This window comes from Mytilus californianus, unplaced genomic scaffold, assembly GCF_021869535.1.
Source record: "Mytilus californianus isolate M0D057914Y unplaced genomic scaffold, xbMytCali1.0.p SCAF_3, whole genome shotgun sequence".
In the NCBI taxonomy this organism is placed as follows: domain Eukaryota; kingdom Metazoa; phylum Mollusca; class Bivalvia; order Mytilida; family Mytilidae; genus Mytilus; species Mytilus californianus.
The window spans coordinates 58,252,442-58,276,628 of NW_026262679.1; the positions used below are offsets into that span (position 1 = coordinate 58,252,442).

Below are 24,187 nucleotides of genomic sequence, written 5' to 3' on the forward strand. Positions count from 1 at the left end.
CCATTTTAGGCAACTGCAATGTTGTCATAGCGTTTTAAAATCTGGATAAGAATGCTGTCAACGCATACATTTTTAATGCGGTGATCCTGCAAATAGGATGGATAGTCAATGGAAGAATATCACAATTTATTAATTAACAACGATTCAATTATGTCAACGTTTGGTTAACGATTTAAGCAGCGGAATGGGACCCCTCAGATACAATTATTTTTTCCTATGACACCTTCTTACGACAGCAAAAATTAAAGTAGAATTTCAAGACGTCATTATTAATTTGACTATTGTTAAAGCAGATCGCCCAGCAGTTGGATCAAAAGATGCTTTATGTCAAAATGGGTCTTGTAAAAGCAGACCTCCCCAGAGAGCAAACTTTAGATTTTGATGCAACATTGATGAATTTAATGGGCGCTGATCTCGTAAAAGCAGATCACCCAGCAGAGCCGGTTATATAATATGATGAAAACTTGTTTTATAGTAAAAAGTATTTAATTTTATGTCTGGCTCTATTTCATTATCAACCAATTTGAAACTTTATTACAAATTTATTTTCTTCAAATTTATACTCTAATGAAGTATATTCTTATGAGAATGTATAGTAATTATAAATATTCTTGTCCAACATGCAAAAGATTAAATTCTGAATTAATTGTAACAGCAAATAGTCTCTATTTACAGCTGATATTAATTTATAGTTTTTGTTAAAGATGTTGCACTCCTAGACAGAGAAGATGGAAACTTCATGGTAGATAGCACATGAGGAGGAGTCGCATGTAAGTATTTGGTCATTACAATTGTACTTAAAACTATGTTAATATTTGTGAGACAATAAAAAATTGGTCTAAAATTTCTTTTATTCAAATTTAGACTCTAATGAGGTATATTTTAATAAGAATGTATAGTTATTGTAAATTAATTGTCCCTAATTTAAGATTTGACATGACACATGCATCACATTAATTTTTGAATTAATTGCAACAGCAAAAAGTCTCTATTTAAAGCTGAAACTAATTTAAAGTTTTTGTTTTTGTTAGATACAGCCTAAATATGTGACCGTCCTATACCATGAAAATGGTTCCATTGAAGTTCAAGAGGATGATGTTGCATGTAGGTATTTGGTCATTACAAATGTTCTTAAAGCTATGTTTATATGTGTGAGGTAATAAAAATCAGTTTTTCCTGGAATAGCAGGCAACTTTATTACAAATTGGTCTACACTTTCGTCTTTTATGCCTGTTTAAGGGACGATTATGGTATACTGCAGGAATAATTTTACTATATAGTTAAGTGGCCCTTAAAATTGGCCGGCAGCCCAAAAAATATTTGGAAATGTTTTAGTTACCATTTTAGGCAACTGCAATGTTGTCATAGCGTTTTAAAATCTGGATAAGAATGCTGTCAACGCATACATTTTTAATGCGGTGATCCTGCAAATAGGATGGATAGTCAATGGAAGAATATCACAATTTATTAATTAACAACGATTCAATTATGTCAACGTTTGGTTAACGATTTAAGCAGCGGAATGGGACCCCTCAGATACAGGGTTCGACATTAACTTTTATACCAACTTGTCCAGTTGGGCAAGTGCCCTATTACTTTTACTTGTCCGAAAGTGAAATCTACATGCCCAAACTTTTACATGCTATTTTTGTGGTTGTAATGTAGTACATGCAGATAAAATATAGTTATCATGTATATGGGGTGTAAATTGATTATGGAGTATGAAAATATACTATTGGATCATTTACATAGAGATACTTATTTCATAATAATTTATCTAAGAAATGCCATTTCAAAAAACCCTTCTTGATAAACTGACAAATTTGTTAAAGTTTAATTTCATTTTCTCTTTCAAGCTTTTACGTTTTTCCATCTTAGGGAAATACACATCCGATGTCAAATTATAAAGTTAGAACAACGAAAATAGACCTCCGCTTTCCATTGGTCGGTGGGAATAACACGTGCGTCGGAAACGCCCGAGTGGTGTCCCGATGGATAACGATAATGACGAAGCAACGCCGCGGCCGCCTGATTGGCCAATATTTTTAAACGTGATCTATTTTTGGTAAAATGGGGAATTCAGTGCGAACAATTGACGAAATATACGCATTGAAGGGGGGTTAAGACCACTTTACTCGACCGTGCGGTGTTATCACTGAGTAATCTATGGACAAAACAACAGACACTATTGATTTTGTGAAATTTTAACCATATAACACTTTTTTTTTCACTTGCCCGATCGGACAACCAAGATGATGTTTTTACTTGTCCGAATACGGCATTAGCTTGCCCCGGGCAATCGGACAACCGTAAGTGTCGGACCCTGAGATACAATTATTTTTTCCTATGACACCTTCTTACGACAGCAAAAATTAAAGTAGAATTTCAAGACGTCATTATTAATTTGACTATTGTTAAAGCAGATCGCCCAGCAGTTGGATCAAAAGATGCTTTATGTCAAAATGGGTCTTGTAAAAGCAGACCTCCCCAGAGAGCAAACTTTAGATTTTGATGCAACATTGATGAATTTAATGGGCGCTGATTTCGTAAAAGCAGATCACCCAGCAGAGCCGGTTATATAATATGATGAAAACTTGTTTTATAGTAAAAAGTATTTAATTTTATGTCTGGCTCTATTTCATTATCAACCAATTTGAAACTTTATTACAAATTTATTTTCTTCAAATTTATACTCTAATGAAGTATATTCTTATGAGAATGTATAGTAATTATAAATATTCTTGTCCAACATGCAAAAGATTAAATTCTGAATTAATTGTAACAGCAAATAGTCTCTATTTACAGCTGATATTAATTTATAGTTTTTGTTAAAGATGTTGCACTCCTAGACAGAGAAGATGGAAACTTCATGGTAGATAGCACATGAGGAGGAGTCGCATGTAAGTATTTGGTCATTACAATTGTACTTAAAACTATGTTAATATTTGTGAGACAATAAAAAATTGGTCTAAAATTTCTTTTATTCAAATTTAGACTCTAATGAGGTATATTTTAATAAGAATGTATAGTTATTGTAAATTAATTGTCCCTAATTTAAGATTTGACATGACACATGCATCACATTAATTTTTGAATTAATTGCAACAGCAAAAAGTCTCTATTTAAAGCTGAAACTAATTTAAAGTTTTTGTTTTTGTTAGATACAGCCTAAATATGTGACCGTCCTATACCATGAAAATGGTTCCATTGAAGTTCAAGAGGATGATGTTGCATGTAGGTATTTGGTCATTACAAATGTTCTTAAAGCTATGTTTATATGTGTGAGGTAATAAAAATCAGTTTTTCCTGGAATAGCAGGCAACTTTATTACAAATTGGTCTACACTTTCGTCTTTTATGCCTGTTTAAGGGACGATTATGGTATACTGCAGGAATAATTTTACTATATAGTTAAGTGGCCCTTAAAATTGGCCGGCAGCCCAAAAAATATTTGGAAATGTTTTAGTTACCATTTTAGGCAACTGCAATGTTGTCATAGCGTTTTAAAATCTGGATAAGAATGCTGTCAACGCATACATTTTTAATGCGGTGATCCTGCAAATAGGATGGATAGTCAATGGAAGAATATCACAATTTATTAATTAACAACGATTCAATTATGTCAACGTTTGGTTAACGATTTAAGCAGCGGAATGGGACCCCTCAGATACAGGGTTCGACATTAACTTTTATACCAACTTGTCCAGTTGGGCAAGTGCCCTATTACTTTTACTTGTCCGAAAGTGAAATCTACATGCCCAAACTTTTACATGCTATTTTTGTGGTTGTAATGTAGTACATGCAGATAAAATATAGTTATCATGTATATGGGGTGTAAATTGATTATGGAGTATGAAAATATACTATTGGATCATTTACATAGAGATACTTATTTCATAATAATTTATCTAAGAAATGCCATTTCAAAAAACCCTTCTTGATAAACTGACAAATTTGTTAAAGTTTAATTTCATTTTCTCTTTCAAGCTTTTACGTTTTTCCATCTTAGGGAAATACACATCCGATGTCAAATTATAAAGTTAGAACAACGAAAATAGACCTCCGCTTTCCATTGGTCGGTGGGAATAACACGTGCGTCGGAAACGCCCGAGTGGTGTCCCGATGGATAACGATAATGACGAAGCAACGCCGCGGCCGCCTGATTGGCCAATATTTTTAAACGTGATCTATTTTTGGTAAAATGGGGAATTCAGTGCGAACAATTGACGAAATATACGCATTGAAGGGGGGTTAAGACCACTTTACTCGACCGTGCGGTGTTATCACTGAGTAATCTATGGACAAAACAACAGACACTATTGATTTTGTGAAATTTTAACCATATAACACTTTTTTTTTCACTTGCCCGATCGGACAACCAAGATGATGTTTTTACTTGTCCGAATACGGCATTAGCTTGCCCCGGGCAATCGGACAACCGTAAGTGTCGGACCCTGAGATACAATTATTTTTTCCTATGACACCTTCTTACGACAGCAAAAATTAAAGTAGAATTTCAAGACGTCATTATTAATTTGACTATTGTTAAAGCAGATCGCCCAGCAGTTGGATCAAAAGATGCTTTATGTCAAAATGGGTCTTGTAAAAGCAGACCTCCCCAGAGAGCAAACTTTAGATTTTGATGCAACATTGATGAATTTAATGGGCGCTGATTTCGTAAAAGCAGATCACCCAGCAGAGCCGGTTATATAATATGATGAAAACTTGTTTTATAGTAAAAAGTATTTAATTTTATGTCTGGCTCTATTTCATTATCAACCAATTTGAAACTTTATTACAAATTTATTTTCTTCAAATTTATACTCTAATGAAGTATATTCTTATGAGAATGTATAGTAATTATAAATATTCTTGTCCAACATGCAAAAGATTAAATTCTGAATTAATTGTAACAGCAAATAGTCTCTATTTACAGCTGATATTAATTTATAGTTTTTGTTAAAGATGTTGCACTCCTAGACAGAGAAGATGGAAACTTCATGGTAGATAGCACATGAGGAGGAGTCGCATGTAAGTATTTGGTCATTACAATTGTACTTAAAACTATGTTAATATTTGTGAGACAATAAAAAATTGGTCTAAAATTTCTTTTATTCAAATTTAGACTCTAATGAGGTATATTTTAATAAGAATGTATAGTTATTGTAAATTAATTGTCCCTAATTTAAGATTTGACATGACACATGCATCACATTAATTTTTGAATTAATTGCAACAGCAAAAAGTCTCTATTTAAAGCTGAAACTAATTTAAAGTTTTTGTTTTTGTTAGATACAGCCTAAATATGTGACCGTCCTATACCATGAAAATGGTTCCATTGAAGTTCAAGAGGATGATGTTGCATGTAGGTATTTGGTCATTACAAATGTTCTTAAAGCTATGTTTATATGTGTGAGGTGATAAAAATCAGTTTTTCCTGGAATAGCAGGCAACTTTATTACAAATTGGTCTACACTTTCGTCTTTTATGCCTGTTTAAGGGACGATTATGGTATACTGCAGGAATAATTTTACTATATAGTTAAGTGGCCCTTAAAATTGGCCGGCAGCCCAAAAAATATTTGGAAATGTTTTAGTTACCATTTTAGGCAACTGCAATGTTGTCATAGCGTTTTAAAATCTGGATAAGAATGCTGTCAACGCATACATTTTTAATGCGGTGATCCCTGCAAATAGGATGGATAGTCAATGGAAGAATATCACAATTTATTAATTAACAACGATTCAATTATGTCAACGTTTGGTTAACGATTTAAGCAGAGGAATGGGACCCCTCAGATACAATTATTTTTTCCTATGACACCTTCTTACGACAGCAAAAATTAAAGTAGAATTTCAAGACGTCATTATTAATTTGACTATTGTTAAAGCAGATCGCCCAGCAGTTGGATCAAAAGATGCTTTATGTCAAAATGGGTCTTGTAAAAGCAGACCTCCCCAGAGAGCAAACTTTAGATTTTGATGCAACATTGATGAATTTAATGGGCGCTGATCTCGTAAAAGCAGATCACCCAGCAGAGCCGGTTATATAATATGATGAAAACTTGTTTTATAGTAAAAAGTATTTAATTTTATGTCTGGCTCTATTTCATTATCAACCAATTTGAAACTTTATTACAAATTTATTTTCTTTAAATTTATACTCTAATGAAGTATATTCTTATGAGAATGTATAGTAATTATAAATATTCTTGTCCAACATGCAAAAGATTAAATTCTGAATTAATTGTAACAGCAAATAGTCTCTATTTACAGCTGATATTAATTTATAGTTTTTGTTAAAGATGTTGCACTCCTAGACAGAGAAGATGGAAACTTCATGGTAGATAGCACATGAGGAGGAGTCGCATGTAAGTATTTGGTCATTACAATTGTACTTAAAACTATGTTAATATTTGTGAGACAATAAAAAATTGGTCTAAAATTTCTTTTATTCAAATTTAGACTCTAATGAGGTATATTTTAATAAGAATGTATAGTTATTGTAAATTAATTGTCCCTAATTTAAGATTTGACATGACACATGCATCACATTAATTTTTGAATTAATTGCAACAGCAAAAAGTCTCTATTTAAAGCTGAAACTAATTTAAAGTTTTTGTTTTTGTTAGATACAGCCTAAATATGTGACCGTCCTATACCATGAAAATGGTTCCATTGAAGTTCAAGAGGATGATGTTGCATGTAGGTATTTGGTCATTACAAATGTTCTTAAAGCTATGTTTATATGTGTGAAGTAATAAAAATCAGTTTTTCCTGGAATAGCAGGCAACTTTATTACAAATTGGTCTACACTTTCGTCTTTTCTGCCTGTTTAAGGGACGATTATGGTATACTGCAGGAATAATTTTACTATATAGTTAAGTGGCCCTTAAAATTGGCCGGCAGCCCAAAAAATATTTGGAAATGTTTTAGTTACCATTTTAGGCAACTGCAATGTTGTCATAGCGTTTTAAAATCTGGATAAGAATGCTGTCAACGCATACATTTTTAATGCGGTGATCCTGCAAATAGGATGGATAGTCAATGGAAGAATATCACAATTTATTAATTAACAACGATTCAATTATGTCAACGTTTGGTTAACGATTTAAGCAGCGGAATGGGACCCCTCAGATACAATTATTTTTTCCTATGACACCTTCTTACGACAGCAAAAATTAAAGTAGAATTTCAAGACGTCATTATTAATTTGACTATTGTTAAAGCAGATCGCCCAGCAGTTGGATCAAAAGATGCTTTATGTCAAAATGGGTCTTGTAAAAGCAGACCTCCCCAGAGAGCAAACTTTAGATTTTGATGCAACATTGATGAATTTAATGGGCGCTGATCTCGTAAAAGCAGATCACCCAGCAGAGCCGGTTATATAATATGATGAAAACTTGTTTTATAGTAAAAAGTATTTAATTTTATGTCTGGCTCTATTTCATTATCAACCAATTTGAAACTTTATTACAAATTTATTTTCTTCAAATTTATACTATAATGAAGTATATTCTTATGAGAATGTATAGTAATTATAAATATTCTTGTCCAACATGCAAAAGATTAAATTCTGAATTAATTGTAACAGCAAATAGTCTCTATTTACAGCTGATATTAATTTATAGTTTTTGTTAAAGATGTTGCACTCCTAGACAGAGAAGATGGAAACTTCATGGTAGATAGCACATGAGGAGGAGTCGCATGTAAGTATTTGGTCATTACAATTGTACTTAAAACTATGTTAATATTTGTGAGACAATAAAAAATTGGTCTAAAATTTCTTTTATTCAAATTTAGACTCTAATGAGGTATATTTTAATAAGAATGTATAGTTATTGTAAATTAATTGTCCCTAATTTAAGATTTGACATGACACATGCATCACATTAATTTTTGAATTAATTGCAACAGCAAAAAGTCTCTATTTAAAGCTGAAACTAATTTAAAGTTTTTGTTTTTGTTAGATACAGCCTAAATATGTGACCGTCCTATACCATGAAAATGGTTCCATTGAAGTTCAAGAGGATGATGTTGCATGTAGGTATTTGGTCATTACAAATGTTCTTAAAGCTATGTTTATATGTGTGAGGTAATAAAAATCAGTTTTTCCTGGAATAGCAGGCAACTTTATTACAAATTGGTCTACACTTTCGTCTTTTATGCCTGTTTAAGGGACGATTATGGTATACTGCAGGAATAATTTTACTATATAGTTAAGTGGCCCTTAAAATTGGCCGGCAGCCCAAAAAATATTTGGAAATGTTTTAGTTACCATTTTAGGCAACTGCAATGTTGTCATAGCGTTTTAAAATCTGGATAAGAATGCTGTCAACGCATACATTTTTAATGCGGTGATCCTGCAAATAGGATGGATAGTCAATGGAAGAATATCACATTTTATTAATTAACAAAGATTCAATTATGTCAACGTTTGGTTAACGATTTAAGCAGCGGAATGGGACCCCTCAGATACAATTATTTTTTCCTATGACACCTTCTTACGACAGCAAAAATTAAAGTAGAATTTCAAGACGTCATTATTAATTTGACTATTGTTAAAGCAGATCGCCCAGCAGTTGGATCAAAAGATGCTTTATGTCAAAATGGGTCTCGTAAAAGCAGACCTCCCCAGAGAGCAAACTTTAGATTTGATGCAACATTGATGAATTTAATGGGCGCTGATCTCGTAAAAGCAGATCACCCAGCAGAGCCGGTTATATAATATGATGAAAACTTGTTTTATAGTAAAAAGTATTTAATTTTATGTCTGGCTCTATTTCATTATCAACCAATTTGAAACTTTATTACAAATTTATCTTCTTCAAATTTATACTATAATGAAGTATATTCTTATGAGAATGTATAGTAATTATAAATATTCTTGTCCAACATGCAAAAGATTAAATTCTGAATTAATTGTAACAGCAAATAGTCTCTATTTACAGCTGATATTAATTTATAGTTTTTGTTAAAGATGTTGCACTCCTAGACAGAGAAGATGGAAACTTCATGGTAGATAGCACATGAGGAGGAGTCGCATGTAAGTATTTGGTCATTACAATTGTACTTAAAACTATGTTAATATTTGTGAGACAATAAAAAATTGGTCTAAAATTTCTTTTATTCAAATTTAGACTCTAATGAGGTATATTTTAATAAGAATGTATAGTTATTGTAAATTAATTGTCCTTAATTTAAGATTTGACATGACACATGCATCACATTAATTTTTGAATTAATTGCAACAGCAAAAAGTCTCTATTTCAAGCTGAAACTAATTTAAAGTTTTTGTTTTTGTTAGATACAGCCTAAATATGTGACCGTCCTATACCATGAAAATGGTTCCATTGAAGTTCAAGAGGATGATGTTGCATGTAGGTATTTGGTCATTACAAATGTTCTTAAAGCTATGTTTATATGTGTGAGGTAATAAAAATCAGTTTTTCCTGGAATAGCAGGCAACTTTATTACAAATTGGTCTACACTTTCGTCTTTTATGCCTGTTTAAGGGACGATTATGGTATACTGCAGGAATAATTTTACTATATAGTTAAGTGGCCCTTAAAATTGGCCGGCAGCCCAAAAAATATTTGGAAATGTTTTAGTTACCATTTTAGGCAACTGCAATGTTGTCATAGCGTTTTAAAATCTGGATAAGAATGCTGTCAACGCATACATTTTTAATGCGGTGATCCTGCAAATAGGATGGATAGTCAATGGAAGAATATCACAATTTATTAATTAACAACGATTCAATTATGTCAACGTTTGGTTAACGATTTAAGCAGCGGAATGGGAACCCTCAGATACAATTATTTTTTCCTATGACACCTTCTTACGACAGCAAAAATTAAAGTAGAATTTCAAGACGTCATTATTAATTTGACCATTGTTAAAGCAGATCGCCCAGCAGTTGGATCAAAAGATGCTTTATGTCAAAATGGGTCTTGTAAAAGCAGACCTCCCCAGAGAGCAAACTTTAGATTTTGATGCAACATTGATGAATTTAATGGGCGCTGATCTCGTAAAAGCAGATCACCCAGCAGAGCCGGTTATATAATATGATGAAAACTTGTTTTATAGTAAAAAGTATTTAATTTTATGTCTGGCTCTATTTCATTATCAACCAATTTGAAACTTTATTACAAATTTATTTTCTTCAAATTTATACTATAATGAAGTATATTCTTATGAGAATGTATAGTAATTATAAATATTCTTGTCCAACATGCAAAAGATTAAATTCTGAATTAATTGTAACAGCAAATAGTCTCTATTTACAGCTGATATTAATTTATAGTTTTTGTTAAAGATGTTGCACTCCTAGACAGAGAAGATGGAAACTTCATGGTAGATAGCACATGAGGAGGAGTCGCATGTAAGTATTTGGTCATTACAATTGTACTTAAAACTATGTTAATATTTGTGAGACAATAAAAAATTGGTCTAAAATTTCTTTTATTCAAATTTAGACTCTAATGAGGTATATTTTAATAAGAATGTATAGTTATTGTAAATTAATTTTCCCTAATTTAAGATTTGACATGACACATGCATCACATTAATTTTTGAATTAATTGCAACAGCAAAAAGTCTCTATTTAAAGCTGAAACTAATTTAAAGTTTTTGTTTTTGTTAGATACAGCCTAAATATGTGACCGTCCTATACCATGAAAATGGTTCCATTGAAGTTCAAGAGGATGATGTTGCATGTAGGTATTTGGTCATTACAAATGTTCTTAAAGCTATGTTTATATGTGTGAGGTAATAAAAATCAGTTTTTTCCTGGAATAGCAGGCAACTTTATTACAAATTGGTTTACAATTTTGTTTTTTATGCCTGTTTAAGGGACGATTATGGTATACTGCAGGAATAATTTTACTATATAGTTAAGTGGCCCTTAAAATTGGCCGGCAGCCCAAAAAATATTTGGAAATGTTTTAGTTACCATTTTAGGCAACTTCAATGTTGTCATAGCGTTTTAAAATCTGGATAAGAATGCTGTCAACGCATACATTTTTAATGCGGTGATCCTGCAAATAGGATGGATAGTCAATGGAAGAATATCACAATTTATTAATTAACAACGATTCAATTATGTCAACGTTTGGTTAACGATTTAAGCGACGGAATGGGACCCCTCAGATACAATTATTTTTTGCTATGACACCTTCTTACGACAGCAAAAATTAAAGTAGAATTTCAAGACGTCATTATTAATTGGACTATTGTTAAAGCAGATCGCCCAGCAGTTGGATAAAAAGATGCTTTATGTCAAAATGGGTCTCGTAAAAGCAGACCTCCCCAGAGAGCAAACTTTAGATTTTGATGCAACATTGATGAATTTAATGGGCGCTGATCTCGTAAAAGCAGATCACCCAGCAGAGCCGGTTATATAATATGATGAAAACTTGTTTTATAGTAAAAAGTATTTAATTTTATGTCTGGTTCTATTTCATTATCAACCAATTTGAAATTTATTACAAATTTATTTTCTTCAAATTTATACTCTAATGAAGTATATTCTTATGAGAATGTATAGTAATTATAAATATTCTTGTCCAACATGCAAAAGATTAAATTCTGAATTAATTGTAACAGCAAATAGTCTCTATTTACAGCTGATATTAATTTATAGTTTTTGTTAAAGATGTTGCACTCCTAGACAGAGAAGATGGAAACTTCATGGTAGATAGCACATGAGGAGGAGTCGCATGTAAGTATTTGGTCATTACAATTGTACTTAAAACTATGTTAATATTTGTGAGACAATAAAAAATTGGTCTAAAATTTCTTTTATTCAAATTTAGACTCTAATGAGGTATATTTTAATAAGAATGTATAGTTATTGTAAATTAATTGTCCCTAATTTAAGATTTGACATGACACATGCATCACATTAATTTTTGAATTAATTGCAACAGCAAAAAGTCTCTATTTAAAGCTGAAACTAATTTAAAGTTTTTGTTTTTGTTAGATACAGCCTAAATATGTGACCGTCCTATACCATGAAAATGGTTCCATTGAAGTTCAAGAGGATGATGTTGCATGTAGGTATTTGGTCATTACAAATGTTCTTAAAGCTATGTTTATATGTGTGAGGTAATAAAAATCAGTTTTTCCTGGAATAGCAGGCAACTTTATTACAAATTGGTCTACAATTTCGTCTTTTCTGCCTGTTTAAGGGACGATTATGGTATACTGCAGGAATAATTTTACTATATAGTTAAGTGGCCCTTAAAATTGGCCGGCAGCCCAAAAAATATTTGGAAATGTTTTAGTTACCATTTTAGGCAACTGCAATGTTGTCATAGCGTTTTAAAATCTGGATAAGAATGCTGTCAACGCATACATTTTTAATGCGGTGATCCTGCAAATAGGATGGATAGTCAATGGAAGAATATCACAATTTATTAATTAACAACGATTCAATTATGTCAACGTTTGGTTAACGATTTAAGCAGCGGAATGGGAACCCTCAGATACAATTATTTTTTCCTATGACACCTTCTTACGACAGCAAAAATTAAAGTAGAATTTCAAGACGTCATTATTAATTTGACCATTGTTAAAGCAGATCGCCCAGCAGTTGGATCAAAAGATGCTTTATGTCAAAATGGGTCTTGTAAAAGCAGACCTCCCCAGAGAGCAAACTTTAGATTTTGATGCAACATTGATGAATTTAATGGGCGCTGATCTCGTAAAAGCAGATCACCCAGCAGAGCCGGTTATATAATATGATGAAAACTTGTTTTATAGTAAAAAGTATTTAATTTTATGTCTGGTTCTATTTCATTATCAACCAATTTGAAATTTATTACAAATTTATTTTCTTCAAATTTATACTCTAATGAAGTATATTCTTATGAGAATGTATAGTAATTATAAATATTCTTGTCCAACATGCAAAAGATTAAATTCTGAATTAATTGTAACAGCAAATAGTCTCTATTTACAGCTGATATTAATTTATAGTTTTTGTTAAAGATGTTGCACTCCTAGACAGAGAAGATGGAAACTTCATGGTAGATAGCACATGAGGAGGAGTCGCATGTAAGTATTTGGTCATTACAATTGTACTTAAAACTATGTTAATATTTGTGAGACAATAAAAAATTGGTCTAAAATTTCTTTTATTCAAATTTAGACTCTAATGAGGTATATTTTAATAAGAATGTATAGTTATTGTAAATGTCCCTAATTTAAGATTTGACATGAAACATGCATAAGAATGTATAGTGTACAATTTGGAGTTTAGTATGGCGTTCATTATCACTGAACTAGTATATATATTTGTTTAGGGGCCAGCTGAAGGACGCCTCCAGGTGCGGGAATTTCTCGCTGCATTGAAGACCTGTTGGTGTCCTTCTGCTGTTGTCTGTTCTGTGGTCGGGTTGTTGTCTCTTTGACACATTCCCCATTTCCATTCTCAATTTTATCACATTAATTTTTGAATTAATTGCAACAGCAAAAAGTCTCTATTTAAAGCTGAAACTAATTTAAAGTTTTTGTTTTTGTTAGATACAGCCTAAATATGTGACAGTCCTATACTATGAAAATGGTTCCATTGAAGTTCAAGAGGATGATGTTGCATGTAGGTATTTGGTCATTACAATTGTTCTTAAAGATATGTTTATATGTGTGAGGTAATAAAAATCAGTTTTTCCTGGAATAGCAGGCAACTTTATTATAAATTGGTCTACAATTTCGTCTTTTATGCCTGTTTAAGGGACGATTATGGTATACTGCAGGAATAATTTTACTATATAGTGAAGTGGCCGTTAAAATTGGCCGGCAGCCCAAAAAATATTTGGAAATGTTTTAGTTACCATTTTAGGCAACTTCAATGTTGTCATAGCGTTTTAAAATCTGGATAAGAATGCTGTCAACGCATACATTTTTAATGCGGTGATCCTGCAAATAGGATGGATAGTCAATGGAAGAATATCACAATTTATTAATTAACAATGATTCAATTATGTCAACGTTTGGTTAACGATTTAAGCAGCGGAATGGGAACCCTCAGATACAATTATTTTTTCCTATGACACCTTCTTACGACAGCAAAAATTAAAGTAGAATTTCAAGACGTCATTATTAATTTGACCATTGTTAAAGCAGATTGCCCAGCAGTTGGATCAAAAGATGCTTTATGTCAAAATGGGTCTTGTAAAAGCAGACCTCCCCAGAGAGCAAACTTTAGATTTTGATGCAACATTGATGAATTTAATGGGCGCTGATCTCGTAAAAGCAGATCACCCAGCAGAGCCGGTTATATAATATGATGAAAACTTGTTTTATAGTAAAAAGTATTTAATTTTATGTCTGGTTCTATTTCATTATCAACCAATTTGAAATTTATTACAAATTTATTTTCTTCAAATTTATACTCTAATGAAGTATATTCTTATGAGAATGTATAGTAATTATAAATATTCTTGTCCAACATGCAAAAGATTAAATTCTGAATTAATTGTAACAGCAAATAGTCTCTATTTACAGCTGATATTAATTTATAGTTTTTGTTAAAGATGTTGCACTCCTAGACAGAGAAGATGGAAACTTCATGGTAGATAGCACATGAGGAGGAGTCGCATGTAAGTATTTGGTCATTACAATTGTACTTAAAACTATGTTAATATTTGTGAGACAATAAAAAATTGGTCTAAAATTTCTTTTATTCAAATTTAGACTCTAATGAGGTATATTTTAATAAGAATGTATAGTTATTGTAAATATCCCTAATTTAAGATTTGACATGAAACATGCATAAGAATGTATAGTGTACAATTTGGAGTTTAGTATGGCGTTCATTATCACTGAACTAGTATATATATTTGTTTAGGGGCCAGCTGAAGGACGCCTCCAGGTGCGGGAATTTCTCGCTGCATTGAAGACCTGTTGGTGTCCTTCTGCTGTTGTCTGTTCTGTGGTCGGGTTGTTGTCTCTTTGACACATTCCTTATTTCCATTCTCAATTTTATCACATTAATTTTTGAATTAATTGCAACAGCAAAAAGTCTCTATTTAAAGCTGAAACTAATTTAAAGTTTTTGTTTTTGTTAGATACAGCCTAAATATGTGACAGTCCTATACTATGAAAATGGTTCCATTGAAGTTCAAGAGGATGATGTTGCATGTAGGTATTTGGTCATTACAATTGTTCTTAAAGATATGTTTATATGTGTGAGGTAATAAAAATCAGTTTTTCCTGGAATAGCAGGCAACTTTATTATAAATTGGTCTACAATTTCGTCTTTTATGCCTGTTTAAGGGACGATTATGGTATACTGCAGGAATAATTTTACTATATAGTGAAGTGGCCGTTAAAATTGGCCGGCAGCCCAAAAAATATTTGGAAATGTTTTAGTTACCATTTTAGGCAACTTCAATGTTGTCATAGCGTTTTAAAATCTGGATAAGAATGCTGTCAACGCATACATTTTTAATGCGGTGATCCTGCAAATAGGATGGATAGTCAATGGAAGAATATCACAATTTATTAATTAACAATGATTCAATTATGTCAACGTTTGGTTAACGATTTAAGCGACGGAATGGGACCCCTCAGATACAATTATCTTTTGCTATGACACCTTCTTACAACAGCAAAAATTAAAGTAGAATTTCAAGACGTCATTATTAATTTGACTATTGTTAAAGCAGATTGCCCAGCAGTTGGATAAAAAGATGCTTTATGTCAAAATGGGTCTCGTAAAAGCAGACCTCCCCAGAGAGCAAACTTTAGATTTTGATGCAACATTGATGAATTTAATGGGCGCTGATCTCGTAAAAGCAGATCACCCAGCAGAGCCGGTTATATAATATGATGAAAACTTGTTTTATAGTAAAAAGTATTTAATTTTATGTCTGGTTCTATTTCATTATCAACCAATTTGAAATTGATTACAAATTTATTTTCTTCAAATTTATACTCTAATGAAGTATATTCTTATGAGAATGTATAGTAATTATAAATATTCTTGTCCAACATGCAAAAGATTAAATTCTGAATTAATTGTAACAGCAAATAGTCTCTATTTACAGCTGATATTAATTTATAGTTTTTGTTAAAGATGTTGCACTCCTAGACAGAGAAGATGGAAACTTCATGGTAGATAGCACATGAGGATGAGTTGCATGTAAGTATTTGGTCATTACAATTGTACTTAAAACTATGTTAATATTTGTGAGACAATAAAAAATTGGTCTAAAATTTCTTTTATTCAAATTTAGACTCTAATGAGGTATATTTTAATAAGAATGTATAGTTATTGTAAATTAATTGTCCCTAATTTAAGATTTGACATGACACATGCATCACATTAATTTTTGAATTAATTGCAACAGCAAAAAGTCTCTATTTAAAGCTGAAACTAATTTAAAGTTTTTGTTTTTGTTAGATACAGCCTAAATATGTGACCGTCCTATACCATGAAAATGGTTCCATTGAAGTTCAAGAGGATGATGTTGCATGTAGGTATTTGGTCATTACAAATGTTCTTAAAGCTATGTTTATATGTGTGAGGTAATAAAAATCAGTTTTTCCTGGAATAGCAGGCAACTTTATTACAAATTGGTTTACAATTTCGTTTTTTATGCCTGTTTAAGGGACGATTATGGTATACTGCAGGAATAATTTAACTATATAGTTAAGTGGCCCTTAAAATTGGCCGGCAGCCCAAAAAATATTTGGAAATGTTTTAGTTACCATTTTAGGCAACTTCAATGTTGTCATAGCGTTTTAAAATCTGGATAAGAATGCTGTCAACGCATACTTTTTAATGCGGTGATCTTGCAAATAGGATGGATAGTCAATGGAAGAATATCACAATTTATTAATTAACAACGATTCAATTATGTCAACGTTTGGTTAACGATTTAAGCAGCGGAATGGGACCCCTCAGATACAATTATTTTTTCCTATGACACCTTCTTACGACAGCAAAAATTAAAGTAGAATTTCAAGACGTCATTATTAATTTGACTATTGTTAAAGCAGATCGCCCAGCAGTTGGATCAAAAGATGCTTTATGTCAAAATGGGTCTTGTAAAAGCAGACCTCCCCAGAGAGCAAACTTTAGATTTTGATGCAACATTGATGAATTTAATGGGCGCTGATCTCGTAAAAGCAGATCACCCAGCAGAGCCGGTTATATAATATGATGAAAACTTGTTTTATAGTAAAAAGTATTTAATTTTATGTCTGGCTCTATTTCATTATCAACCAATTTGAAACTTTATTACAAATTTATTTTCTTCAAATTTATACTCTAATGAAGTATATTCTTATGAGAATGTATAGTAATTATAAATATTCTTGTCCAACATGCAAAAGATTAAATTCTGAATTAATTGTAACAGCAAATAGTCTCTATTTACAGCTGATATTAATTTATAGTTTTTGTTAAAGATGTTGCACTCCTAGACAGAGAAGATGGAAACTTCATGGTAGATAGCACATGAGGAGGAGTCGCATGTAAGTATTTGGTCATTACAATTGTACTTAAAACTATGTTAATATTTGTGAGACAATAAAAAATTGGTCTAAAATTTCTTTTATTCAAATTTAGACTCTAATGAGGTATATTTTAATAAGAATGTATAGTTATTGTAAATGTCCCTAATTTAAGATTTGACATGAAACATGCATCACATTAATTTTTGAATTAATTGCAACAGCAAAAAGTCTCTATTTAAAGCTGAAACTAATTTAAAGTTTTTGTTTTTGTTAGATACAGCCTAAATATGTGACAGTCCTATACTATGAAAATGGTTCCATTGAAGTTCAAGAGGATGATGTTGCATGTAGGTATTTGGTCATTACAAATGTTCTTAAAGATATGTTTATATGTGTGAGGTAATAAAAATCAGTTTTTCCTGGAATAGCAGGCAACTTTATTATAAATTGGTCTACAATTTCGTCTTTTATGCCTGTTTAAGGGACAATTATGGTATACTGCAGGAATACTTTTACTATATAGTTAAGTGGCCCTTAAAATTGGCCGGCAGCCCAAAAAATATTTGGAAATGTTTTAGTTACCATTTTAGGCAACTTCAATGTTGTCATAGTGTTTTAAAATCTGGATAAGAATGCTGTCAACGCATACATTTTTAATGCGGTGATCCTGCAAATAGGATGGATAGTCAATGGAAGAATATCACAATTTATTAATTAACAACGATTCAATTATGTCAATGTTTGGTTAACGATTTAAGCGACGGAATGGGACCCCTCAGATACAATTATTTTTTGCTATGACACCTTCTGACGACAGCAAAAATTAAAGTAGAATTTCAAGACGTCATTATTAATTTGACTATTGTTAAAGCAGATCGCCCAGCAGTTGGATAAAAAGATGCTTTATGTCAAAATGGGTCTCGTAAAAGCAGACCTCCTCAGAGAGCAAACTTTAGATTTTGATGCAACATTGATGAATTTAATGGGCGCTGATCTCGTAAAAGCAGATCACCCAGCAGAGCCGGTTATATAATATGATGAAAACTTGTTTTATAGTAAAAAGTATTTAATTTTATGTCTGGCTCTATTTCATTATCAACCAATTTGAAATTTATTACAAATTTATTTTCTTCAAATTTATACTCTAATGAAGTATATCAGAATGTATAGTAATTATAAATATTCTTGTCCAACATGCAAAAGATTAAATTCTGAATTTATTGTAACAGCAAATAGTCTCTATTTACAGCTGATATTAATTTAAAGTTTTTGTTAAAGATGTTGCACTCCTAGACAGAGAAGATGGAAACTTCATGGTAGATAGCACATGAGGAGGAGTTGCATGTAAGTATTTGGTCATTACAATTTTACTTAAAACTATGTTAATATTTGTGAGACAATAAAAAATTGGTCTAAAATTTCTTTTATTCAAATTTAGACTCTAATGAGGTATATTTTAATAAGAATGTATAGTTTTTGTAAATGTCCCTAATTTAAGATTTGACATGAAACATGCATCATATTAATTTTTGAATTAATTGCAACAGCAAAAAGTCTCTATTTAAAGCTGAAACTAATTTAAAGTTTTTGTTTTTGTTAGATACAGCCTAAATATGTGACAGTCCTATACCATGAAAATGGTTCCATTGAAGTTCAAGAGGATGATGTTGCATGTAGGTATTTGGTCATTACAAATGTTCTTAAAGCTATGTTTATATGTGTGAGGTAATAAAAATCAGTTTTTCCTGGAATAGCAGGCAACTTTATTACAAATGGTCTACAATTTCGTCTATTATGCCTGTTTAAGGGACGATTATGGTATACTGCAGGAATAATTTTACTATATAGTTAAGTGGCCCTTAAAATTGGCCGGCAGCCCAAAAAATATTTGGAAATGTTTTAGTTACCATTTTAGGCAACTTCAATGTTGTCATAGCGTTTTAAAATCTGGATAAGAATGCTGTCAACACATACATTTTTAATGCGGTGATCCTGCAAATAGGATGGATAGTCAATGGAAGAATATCACAATTTATTAATTAAGAACGATTCAATTATGTCAACGTTTGGTTAACGATTTAAGCAGCGGAATGGGACCCCTCAGATACAATTATTTTTTGCTATGACACCTTCTTACGACAGCAAAAATTAAAGTAGAATTTCAAGACTTCATTATTAATTGGACTATTGTTAAAGCAGATCGCCCAGCAGTTGGATAAAAAGATGCTTTATGTCAAAATGGGTCTCGTAAAAGCAGACCTCCCCAGAGAGCAAACTTTAGATTTTGATGCAACATTGATTAATTTAATGGGTGCTGATCTCGTAAAAGCAGATCACCCAGCAGAGCCGGTTATATAATATGATGAAAACTTGTTTAATAGTAAAAAGTATTTAATTTTATGTCTGGCTCTATTTCATTATCAACCAATTTGAAATTTATTACAAATTTATTTTCTTCAAATTTATACTCTAATGAAGTATATTCTTATGAGAATGTATAGTAATTATAAATATTCTTGTCCAACATGCAAAAGATTAAATTCTGAATTAATTGTAACAGCAAATAGTCTCTATTTACAGCTGATATTAATTTATAGTTTTTGTTAAAGATGTTGCACTCCTAGACAGAGAAGATGGAAACTTCATGGTAGATAGCACATGAGGAGGAGTTGCATGTAAGTATTTGGTCATTACAATTTTACTTAAAACTATGTTAATATTTGTGAGACAATAAAAAATTGGTCTAAAATTTCTTTTATTCAAATTTAGACTCTAATGAGGTATATTTTAATAAGAATGTATAGTTATTGTAAATTAATCGTAAATTAATTGTCCCTAATTTAAGATTTGACATGAAACATGCATCACATTAATTTTTGAATAAATTATACCCACGCTTTAAAAAAGTGGGGGTATACTGTTTTACCACTGTCTGTCTGTGCATCCATCTGTCTGTCCGTCCATGCATCAGTCAGTCCGTCCGTCCGTCTGTCCGTCCGTCCCATGAAAATTTATCGTCGCATTTTTCTCAGGAACTACAATACAAGGATTTCTTAAATTTGGTTTCAGGGTTTATATAAGTCGGCTATGCCATGTGATGCTTTTTCAGATTCATCACTCAACAACTTCCTGTTTACCGAACACTTGTATCATTTTACATGTGATAGCCAAGTTGAAAATTTTCGGCACGTTTTTCTCAGGAACTACAATACAAGGATTTTTGAAATTTGGTTTCAGGGTTTATATAAGTTGGCAATACTGTGTGATGCTTTTTCAGATTCATCACTCAACAACTTCCTGTTTACCGAAATATTTGGTTTCACTTGTTTCAACAGCCAATAAATATTCTCTTTTTAAAGCTGATACTAATTTAAAATTTTTCTTTTGTTAGATACAACTCAAATATGTTCCACTCCCACACAATGAAGATGGTTTCATGGTAGATAGATAGCACATTGGGATTAGTAGCATGTAGGTATTTGGTCATTACAATTGTACTTTTAACTGTTTATATGTGTTGGGTAATAAAAAATCAGTTTTCCCTAATAGTAGGGTGCCCAATGTCCAAAAAGTCCTCTTTAAGTTAACGGATAACACACGGCTGATTTTTTTGCACATTATAGGAAAATCATTATATTTTACAATCTTGATTGTCGTCGTAAGTTCCCGTGGTCACGATTTTCTAAATTTCGTGTTTTTACAGGGTACCACCAGATACCGTATTGTACGGGGAATCTTTAACATGAAAAATAAAATTATTGCGTTCTTTGTTGGTAGTTAAAACAGTACCTATAATATAGTTTATATATTGAATATATCATATAACGAAATCGGAAAGTATTTAAGTGATTTTGATATAAGTATTTCAGCATTTTAGTAAGAGTAAAATTTTACCCGAAATTTACCCTATTTTCATCGAAAGCAAAATTATTACGTGTATCATCACAATATTTTTTACTCTGATTTAAGCAATAAGACACAGTGCATGTGTGTGCCAAATTGCATGCGTGAAATAAAAATCGTTTTGAAGAAATAAGCAATTAAAAACACAAATTAAGTCAACATTTTGGTATTAATTAAACACGGATTATCTCGTGCCATTAATCATTTTGTTGCTTACACTATTAGGTCATTAACAAGGACAAAGGTCACTCAAAACATTTGTCTTTTTTGCTTGTTGTGTGGTTGATTTATTTGTTGTGAATAGCCAGCTAACTTTATAGATTGTCACTTTGTTCGGAGAAATCTGTTTTGTGTCTGTTTTTCAAAACTTTAAACTTTTTATTGAATAAATAATTTGTTATAATTGTAGTATAAGAATCAAATCGGTCGGTTTTGTTTCACACCCGGAATATGGCACATCAAAAGTCTTGTATGATGTTTTCGACCTAAATCCCTCTCGGTGGGAATGACAACAAAAATATACCACCGTTCGTGCAACAACAAAAAAAAAAGGATACAACAGACAGCAACCAACGACAACCACTTAATTGCAGGCTCCTGATTTTGGACAGACATATACAGAATTTAGAGGAGTTAAACATGTTTGTGATCCTTCAACCCTTCCCTGACCTGGACAATGGTATAACAACACAGCATAAGAAAAATCTGCTGAAAAACAGTTTGAAATGGCTTGACTTATAAATCGGCATGAACTTCATGCCATGAAGCACAAAAACAACCAACATGAAGACAAAAAACACAAAGTACCGATATAATAGTACTCGCCGTTAGGGTAGAACATTTTATATTCTGAAGAAAGGGATGGGGCTGGCGGCACGAAAATTTATATTCACTTTTGTACACATTCATATCCTCAACTATCCTGCATTTCATGTTGAAGAGTGTTCATTCTCATCCTGTCTTGTGCAAAGTCAATTATTTCAGTTCATACCAGGCATAGGCGGATCCAGGGGGCCCGGGCCCCCCCCCCTTTTCGTGGGAAAAATTTGGTTGATTATATAGGGAATCACTGAAGCGTGACTGGAGAGGGCCCCCCCCTTAGGTCAGTCAGCGGGCTCCCCCTTACAAAAAGTTCGGGATCCGCCACTGCCAGGCCAAGTAATTCATTTTCAAAATCCCCATATCCTCCCTGTTTTCGAAATCAAATGGGTGTTCCCTTACTGAAAACTAATGAAAGGACGTCATCAATAGTTTGAGAAAAGTATGATCATAAACATCATAACCGTAAAAAATAGCTTTTGTTATAAATCAGGCCGTTATTTTTTTTTTTCAAATGAATTTTTTCATTTTTTTCATAACTGGCCTTTTTATAGCCGACCATACGGTATGAGTGTTTCACATTGTTGAAGGCTGAACGGTTGCCTATAATTGCTTGCTTCCATATCTCCTAATTTTTATATTATACAACAAGTATTACATAAAATTAACACTATCAATGTTTCATGTAAATGAGGCAAGGTCAGATGAACTCTGCCATAAAATCACGTACACCTTGTTACCATTTCATACACCAAATATATTTAACCCACTACTATCTGAGACTGTACGGACTTGACCACTGAAACTTAACCTTATTCACTGATCCGTGAAATTAGGTCGAGGTCAGGTGAATCATGTCTGACGGTCACATATATTACCATATATTAGTAACCAAATATAGTTATCCTAGAACTCGTGATAATTGAGACATTCACATGACGAAAAAAGCTATACAGTTTTTTAGCAGTCACTTAACCATGAATATGAGGTCAAGGATAATGATTATATGATGGAAACTTCATAACACAATGGATCTATATACAAAGTATGAATCATCCAGTTCCTCTGCCCTCTGAAATATAAAGCTATACAAATAGTTTACGGTGTTGCCGCCGCCACCAACAGATTGTATTCTGTATGCCTCGCATTCTGTTACTTGAGTCGAATGCGATTTAAAAAAGAACAACTGAAATTAGCTCTCTTACCTAAACCTAGTCGATGGGCTTTCAAATTAACAGTAGACAATGAAACGTAATAGCTATACTACTAGCTTCGGTAATTTTTCTCTGTTCTTTCGCTCTTATTAATATTCTGATCTTTATTAACTCACGTGCTCTTTATATATAAGCTCAAATGAGGATAAATTCTCATTTTGTTTTCATAACTTGTATCATAACCCGTCCCCCTTTTTCACCGTTTGCAGTTTTTTTTTTTTTTTTTCTGTAAAGCAAATATATACTCAGACCTGCTAATTCAATCAATTCTGCGTTAATATTCATCAGTTTTCGAACTAAGTGCTATTTGATGTGCTTCCACGTTCATCAAAAGAAGATTTGATATTTACCCAGAAAATCACGACGAACACCTTCTATCAAAAGACGGAAAAAATAACATTTTGGGAGGGCAACTTATAAATGTTAATATCTAAAAAACATCTCTAAAGATCACTTGTATCGAATCTTATGTAAAAATTCCGATTTTGGGACTTTTAAAAGGTCAAGGTCACTGTTATTTAACAGCTGAATGAAAATTGTAAATGTACACCCTATTAGTACAAATGTCAATCTCGAACCATATTTGGCAATAAAATTATCAAATTAGTCCTAAATATAAAAACTTTATTTATAATATTTTGATTTATTTGAATTTATTTTGCTATAAACGCAAATATGCAGGGGTGGCCAGCTGTCTAAACGTGACTCTACGTTTTCCTTGAAATTTAAGATTTGACCTTTGACCCAAATTTAAGAAAATCGTGACCACTGTACACAACGACGACAT

General features: G+C 32.0%; 1 long non-coding RNA gene across 13 annotated transcripts in view; it reads left to right on the plus strand.

Annotated features, from left to right (window-relative positions):
* LOC127733053 (uncharacterized) overlaps positions 1-24,187 on the plus strand; it is a 112,977-nt gene that overhangs the window by 86,013 nt on the left and 2,777 nt on the right. For all 13 annotated transcript variants that reach the window (XR_007996672.1, XR_007996673.1, XR_007996674.1 and 10 more), the window contains 8 exons: positions 4,965-5,030; positions 13,526-13,598; positions 14,536-14,601; positions 15,070-15,142; positions 17,417-17,482; positions 17,739-17,811; positions 20,074-20,139; positions 20,856-20,935. This is a non-coding gene — a long non-coding RNA (uncharacterized LOC127733053). The remainder of the gene's footprint in view (positions 1-4,964; positions 5,031-13,525; positions 13,599-14,535; positions 14,602-15,069; positions 15,143-17,416; positions 17,483-17,738; positions 17,812-20,073; positions 20,140-20,855; positions 20,936-24,187) is intronic.